The 7,573-nt window shown below is 36.6% G+C and overlaps 1 long non-coding RNA gene across 1 annotated transcript; it reads right to left on the bottom strand.

Moving 5' to 3' along the window:
• Positions 1–206: 206 nt before the first annotated feature.
• LOC139965847 (uncharacterized) lies at positions 207–6,335 on the bottom strand. Its single transcript, XR_011792397.1, has 3 exons — positions 5,785–6,335; positions 2,966–3,064; positions 207–2,527 (listed from the first exon to the last, which is right to left on the bottom strand). It is a non-coding gene; the product is annotated as an uncharacterized lncRNA (long non-coding RNA).
• Between the last annotated feature and the right edge of the window lie 1,238 nt (positions 6,336–7,573).

Consider the following 7,573-nt stretch of genomic DNA (forward strand, 5'->3'; position numbering starts at 1 on the left):
AGATACATATTTTGTTGGGACATGCGTTCCCCTCCAAAGATCAACAATTCCGCTTTTGACAAAAGTGTGACACTGAAGCAGATTTTTCAGATTAGGGTATGGGAGGGGAGGGGGTTGGTGGGGATGGGGCAGGTCCATATTAGCTACAAAATGGAAAAATTTAGAAAAACAAAAAGGTGAAAAAGAAACAAAGGAGATCTAACAAGTGGTTCAAAACTTTACTTTTTTAATTTCAAATTGATGATTCAGGGGCCAAGGCTGGGGTGCTTACCAAGTACCCCCGGCAACCAGTCCGGCTCTAATAATTAGTACAATTTTCCTACCATATTTTGTCAGAGTAAAGCCTACTGCAGGAGCAGTGTAATGAGATTGACTGGCCAGATCTGACTGAAACTTTCTTTCTATTGTGAAACCTTGCGATGGATCCATTGTGGGAGAGGGAACTGGGTTTAATGCCTCCCCTAATCCCCTTATTAATCCAATTCTGTGAACATTTTACAATAACGACGAGGCTGATATTAGGGTGTGATTGAATTAACAACTTGCCATACATTTTTTTGTAGGCATATGTTGCAAACAATATCCATAAATCATATATTATTTTGGAGAAGTGATCTTATAATTTAGTGAACTTTTAAGAATGTATATATATGGCAACACCAATGTGAGTCTTTGTGAGAGAATTCATCACATCAGCCATACAGAAAGTAACTCCCTTCTATTATTTATGACAAGTTTATAGAGTGGACATCATTTTACAAAAACATTTTATTTTATATAGTCTAATTTTAGAGTATTCCTGTACATAGCATGCCTCTGGAGTATTCATTAAAACAGAGTCACAACAGAGACCTTAATTGTACACAAAAACAACCGGTACTCATGGCTCGTCAGTAACTACTGTTCATGTCCTGATACACATGTTAGGAATACAAAATAGTTATTACTGATGCACGGTTGTGGGAGAGTAGTTGCTGTATCCAATCATTGAGTGCGGTTTTTAATACGTGATTGTAAAATGAAGTCGTATCTAGTAATTTTTGCTATAAGCAGGTCTACTGATATACCCGAACATGGCCTTTCTTCGTTATCTTCATGACGAATTGGAGTCATTTAAAGAGAGGTGTAACTGTAATCAAGAGGTACTGTACCTAGTTACTGTACTAGCTATGAGTATTGGCTGACAATAATTGCTAAATAATATTATAGTGGTTGCAATAATTTTGCTAGTTTTACATGCTAATTTATATTTGAGATTAGGGTTGCAAGAGCCCCTTCATAACATTCATTTAGAACTCGAGAACCAAGCAGATCATATGTCAAGACATTTGCTTCCTACATTAAACAAACGTTCATTTTCGGTCATTAATAATGGACCTGAAGCTTTGAATCTGGCAATGGTCCAAAGATATGACCTACTGATACTGGGACACAGGACATGTAATAGTACCTACAGGTACACTGCACATAGGTCTTTTATATACTGGAAAGCCGTCAGAACTGGACATTACAATAGTGTAGTCATCCCATTCTGTGCAGTTTGGTGCATAAGGAACATGTTTCCATCAGAGGGTTGTCACTACACAGAAATTAAAGTTGGCATATTTTAGAAAAACATATTCAAATTAAAAAACATTTATGTTTTTCAATGCATATCATGGATTGTAAGATAACTTTCTTTGAGGGTACGGAAAGAACCAGGTATTGTTTAAGGAAAAGACAATACATGCTAGACATGTTTATTTTGACATATGTAGGCCTTAATATATTGACCTATAGAGACTACACTTCTCAATGTCATACTGTATGCATGAACAATTTTGAAAAACATAGGATAGGTAGTTGTGGAAAATAGGGTAGTTTTTCTTCCAAAGCAACTATCCATACCTCGCCGATATGTCCACAAAAACTGCCTCACGTGTCTCACTTTCACCAGAAATGTACTATACGCACAATTTCAGAAGTTTTATACCATTTTGGTAACTTCAGTTGGTGAGATTAAATTTAATGTGCATCAATAACGAAGTTTGATGTTTGCTTGCAGTATTTTATCTCCTGTGAAATTAAAGAGCTTACATCCATAACATTTTGTCTAATGCAAGCTGTAATAACGAATGGGATAATAAAAATAGCAAATTATAGTACGGTTTTGAATGTTCTTTTGTCAAACATTCTACCATCTTTTAACTGCCAATAATAATTTTACTTCCACTGTTTAATGTTTGATTAATCATATCATATATTTGTGGAAATGAGCTAAAGAATCTACAACCATTGAATATGTGTAAACCCACTCTTATATTGGCTCTGTAAAGTCTTCAACTGTTGGCTTATGGACAGTGGACACTCTTGGTATAATTTTTTGGTTCATCAAGTAGGGTTTTTAAGCCTGTTTGGATGAACATAGATTAACAACCAGAACTTTCACGATGTTCTCCAGAAATGCAGAATGTATCCATAGGTTTTAGGCTCTTTCACAGGTACCGGATGCCATTGTTTGGTGGCTGTGGAGTACTTCACCTTGACCCTGAAAAGATATCATAAGAGGTTGTTGTGATTTGCATATTCCTTTGTGCACCTCCAGATAATCAACTCACGGGGTATTTTAACAAATATCTTCATATGTAGCTATAAGGCTGCTGTCAATTAAATCTTGATTGTTTTCACTATGAAATACTACCTAGAAACAATTAACATCATCAAAAGAAGTGTAGAACTGTATGTTCATGTACTAGGTAAATACATTGAAAGTGTTTCAATTTAGTTATGCATTTAACCTCTGGTTTAAGACATAAACGAATCCACAAACCACCAATTGCATCTATGGTAATAATGTAAATATTCTGTTGTGAAGTGAGTCAGAAGTGTGCCTAAAAGGTATCATTTGAAATGGGTTGTAAATCTAATGCCATTCACTACACATATTAAATAAGCATATAATGAGGGAATAGACAGAAACACTTACTCATCATTCCCATCTCCATCTTTCTTTGGAACGGTTTCAGTGAAAGTTGAAATCGATGGCTGCCAAGTACTTTCTCGCCACATACAGTATCCAACGTAGCTGTGATAAAGAATGAAAAAGTTGGGGTCATATGTTAATTATGAAGTTTGATTATGAAAACTTTTATCTGAGTTTCTTTGCCAGAATATATTTTATAGTAATATTTACCTTTTCAGTAATCGTATTTGCAAGCAGTTGTCTTACCATGTACACAAATACACACACACACACAACTTTCCATCAAATTCTTGGCCTTTTGGCAAGAATTCAACAATTATTCACAGACTGTCATGAGCCATTATTCTAAAAAAAATTATGTCAGCTGGCAGGGTAGTTGAAGGATGTCCATGCAACCCACTGTTGCCATGACAGGGCTTTTAGGTTTTGGCATGGGGCATTAAGGAACCATGATGCAATGCTACTTCTGCATGTATTGTCCTGACTCTCTAAATTCACTCTGACAAAGGGCCACATAGGCTGGATGTCCAGGAAGTTACTCACCATCCCATATAATATATATTTCTCCTTAAGGAGAGGGAGGACTTCCAGGTGTCAACATGGGCTATTCATTGTAATCAGCTAATGAGCTAACATGACTTGATACTGCTAACAAGAGACTATTGTAACTCTATGTACTGAAGGTAGTTTATATGTAGGATGACTTCCTGTCAATGCTCTCAATGCAGATGTTGTAGAATGTGAAGTGGAGATGAAGGGCAAAACTGGATTTGAATACACTATGTATTACTTGCAAATATTACAACAATGACAGAAGGGTTTTCCATGCAAATAGACCAAATCTAATCCTCCTTCACTTCTTGTTGTAACAGTGCATGCCTTGGTAAACAGTAAACACTGAATAGTACAGAACTTGGTGGATTCAAATTTGGCCAAGTATATATAATTTGTTCCATTGGAAAGTAGCATTTAGTAGCATTTAGTAGCATTGATAGATTTTATTAGAAGTTTGCATCTCTGAAGCATAGATCTACTAAAAACAAATACAAAAAATAAATACTGACAAAAACATGGCACAAACAATGTTGCATACCATAGGCTATATAGTGCAGACTAAATAAATTACCAAAACAGAATGTGACTTTCTACAGTATGTTGGGTTTCACTGACCTTAGAATGAAGCTTAGCCTAGCTACATACCAAGCAAAATAACTAGATCAATAAAGGAAACTAGGAAAGCGAATGTGGTGGAAGTATAGCCAATACCTACCTTGCTATGCATGCATAGGACAAACAGGAAATTAGTTCAGTTGGCCTTTCAACCAAGTTAATAGTACTGTCAACTATCCTAGAAGTTCATGCACATGTATGTTAAATTATTCTATGTCCATTGTAATATACTAGCCAAACCATTTTTGCAATCTGATACATATTCTCCACCATTATGAACACTTTTAAAGTTTGCTTTTGCAAAAATTCTGTTAAAAACTTTCTTGTTGCTTACTTATTATTTCATAAGCTACACTCATACTTATAGGCAGAATCATATGCTGGGAGTTAACCACAAAATGTCCATTCTTTGGAACATTGTTTTGTTGGGAGGTGTTTTTGCTGATTTTAGAGTGTTAGTCGCCTGTGGAGTAGGAGAAGGCAAGAAAACACCATCTACTTTCCATTAGTTTTGTACAGAAGGTGCTTATATCTAAGGGTGAGTAGTAGTGCTGCATTGAGTTTGGTCATACTTCCTGCATTTTCCGCAAGCAATGTGTCAATTATATAACAATCATAATTTCTGAATTTTCAGTGGGCCATGAGTCAATTATACATCAATGATCAATCAGAAAGGGAAAAAAAGAAGTCACATTAGTAATAAAGTAAGGCCTGTCCTTAGTCACCTATACAGACTACTAGTTAGTCTATGTTCCCTAACTACATGCACCCAAATGTTTGCTCCTAGCTAGGAAGGCATATATATTTTAACCACATGTACCTGCATCCTTTTCCTTCGAAATGATGACTCCTGATGTAAATATTATTTTGTAAAACTTGAAAATTATCCACTTTCGTTACGCTTCAATAAAGCATGTGGGCCAGGCATTAACTTTTTTTTTCAAAGTAAGCAAAACCAACAGAAAATAAAGATTGCTACCTAGTACTTTGATCTGTGATATGCTGTCTGTCATAGATCTGTGATATTGGGAAGACCTATCAAATGTTCGTATAATGTGTAGGTCGACATCAATTTATTTATCTTCTTGTGAATTTTTGGAGGACGCAAAATACCATGAACGAAATCAGGTATCTTTGCCATTTGTAGAAATGTAAGGCTAACAGTGATGTTAACTGCACTAATAAACACAGGTAATATTTTGTAAGAAATTTTGGCAGGTAAGAAGTTGGAGACACGAAAGTCATTTGAAACTAGGCTAGATAAAAGATTCGCGCAGTAACAGTTAAATTGATTCCATAGCTGCACAAAGTTAGGTTAGTAAGGAGTAGCCTAGTAATAATATATTCCTATCCAACTCCGAGTCCTTGTTGCATACCCTAGCTGACTGTGGTGGCTGCAAAACACGATCGTCTTGACTAGATACAACTACATTAGGCCCATTTCAAATATTCAGGCCAAGCCTTTGGCTATAGGCCTAGTCACAGTATTACAGATACTTTTACCATGTGTCCTGACAGTGACACTAACTAAGATTACCTGAATGTTACTTGTAAGGCCTAACTAACGTTACAGGCCTAGCCCACAGTGCTTGTAGCTAGGCCATCAACATCCTTACCGTAGTTGAATCGGTAATGAAAGTTATTTGACTTACCTGGCCTAAGCTACTTCAACTGCGGTATAGCAAACACCGACCTCCTTCAGCGTTTTCTAGTTTTCAAAAGAATCTACCAGAGAGATTTTGCCGTCTTCTTTCAATTCATTCTCCTAGTCCTACGTTGCTTTGTAGAGCTAGACACAATTTCGATGTGTATTTCGAGTAGACTGTGTCCCGGCCCTGTATATGCACCTAGACCAAGATATTTGTGTATAAGTATAATAGTGAAGCTAATTACGGCCGTGTACGTACGAGCGAGGAGTTGTTACACACAATTCCCTAGTATAGTACGTACGAGCGTTACGACTCGGCAATCTAGCTAGCGCTGTATATGTGAACAGTGTACTCGGCTACATACAGTACTGTAGATCAGTGTGTATATATATTGTACGTACTGCGTGTATACTACTGTATCATGTAGATCAGTATCTGTCTACTGTTTACGCTACTGGGAGTCGAGTTTCAGTGTGTTGCCATAGGGATGATTTGCACACGGCATTTCGCTCCCATCAAGCGATGCTTCTCTCGGATTCATTCTATAGACCCTTTAAATAGAGTAGAACGATTTCATGAATAAGTTGTGTTCCGATAAGATGGAAAATGTATGACGAATATGAACATTTACAAAATGCAAATGGGAACAGGACTAGTGCATGTATTCAAAAAAGTAAATTTCAAGTTGCTGACACTCATAAACCTAGACTTAAGCCTATATCAGTTAGTCAGTATAGATCAGTTAGTCTTCGCCCTGTAAGGACGTATTATTGTTTGAGGAGTTCTAATTTCTTATTATTGTTTAACCGTTTTATCCCATTTATTGCTCTCAGTTTGGTATCTTAACATTTCAATATAGTTTATCACAAGAAGAATATCCGACTCTTCTCATGAAGTGTTCCTGTATAATCGCTACATTCGGACTTAACCCTCGGCAGAATAATCTTGTGTAAGATTATGTGCAGTTGTGCATATTTTTATGTGCAGATTGCAGTTCTTGTATTCATATATGTTGTTTTTTTTATTGAGAAGAAAATCATTACATTTATTGAGCCTTTGGTTCTTATATGTTCTCACCTTTGTATGACTATGAGGTAAAACATACATGTTCATATGGTTGACGTGAGACATGCATCTGGAACTTATCATGACACTTAGAATAATTATATTGCTGTTGGTCAGTGTTCAAGGTCATTGTAAAGTTGTATGTGGGCTATTTCTCTCATCGCAATTAATGATTACTGCTTTTATATGTGGCATGTGTCTTGCTAGACTGGAAGTAAAATATCCCGTATTGACTTTAGGTGTGGCTCAAAGACAGATGGAGGTTAGCAAGAGTGACAAAACCTGGATATCTGAAGATATGCATCTTTTAGGCCATGTTTGTATATGTGCAGTTAGAAAAGTTCAGAAAATCAGTTCTGCAGAGTATAGAGTGTTTTTTTTATCAAAGTGTCAGCCTTTCTAACTTTATAAATTAAAGAGAAAAATATTAGTCCTTATGATATGTTTAGGAATAACCCATTCTTACTTAATTTTGTTTTTGGGGGCGAAAGGGGGAGGGTTCACATGATACTCCTTGACCGGTTTCCATGGTGGACCATATCTGCTTCTTTTGCCACTGTTTTGAGCTGTTATACCAGGAGAGCTTCGTTGGAGTACCATATCGCAAACATTGCTGTCGCCAAATGGATAAAGGCGGTGGCATTTCAAGCAATGAGACTAAGGAATCGTGAGGTTCCGGGTTCGCTACCCGGCGGGGTCATAGTAAGGTGGGTTTTTCATCCAACAG

Source organism: Apostichopus japonicus, chromosome 3 (assembly GCF_037975245.1).
Source record: "Apostichopus japonicus isolate 1M-3 chromosome 3, ASM3797524v1, whole genome shotgun sequence".
In the NCBI taxonomy this organism is placed as follows: Eukaryota; Metazoa; Echinodermata; class Holothuroidea; order Aspidochirotida; family Stichopodidae; genus Apostichopus; species Apostichopus japonicus.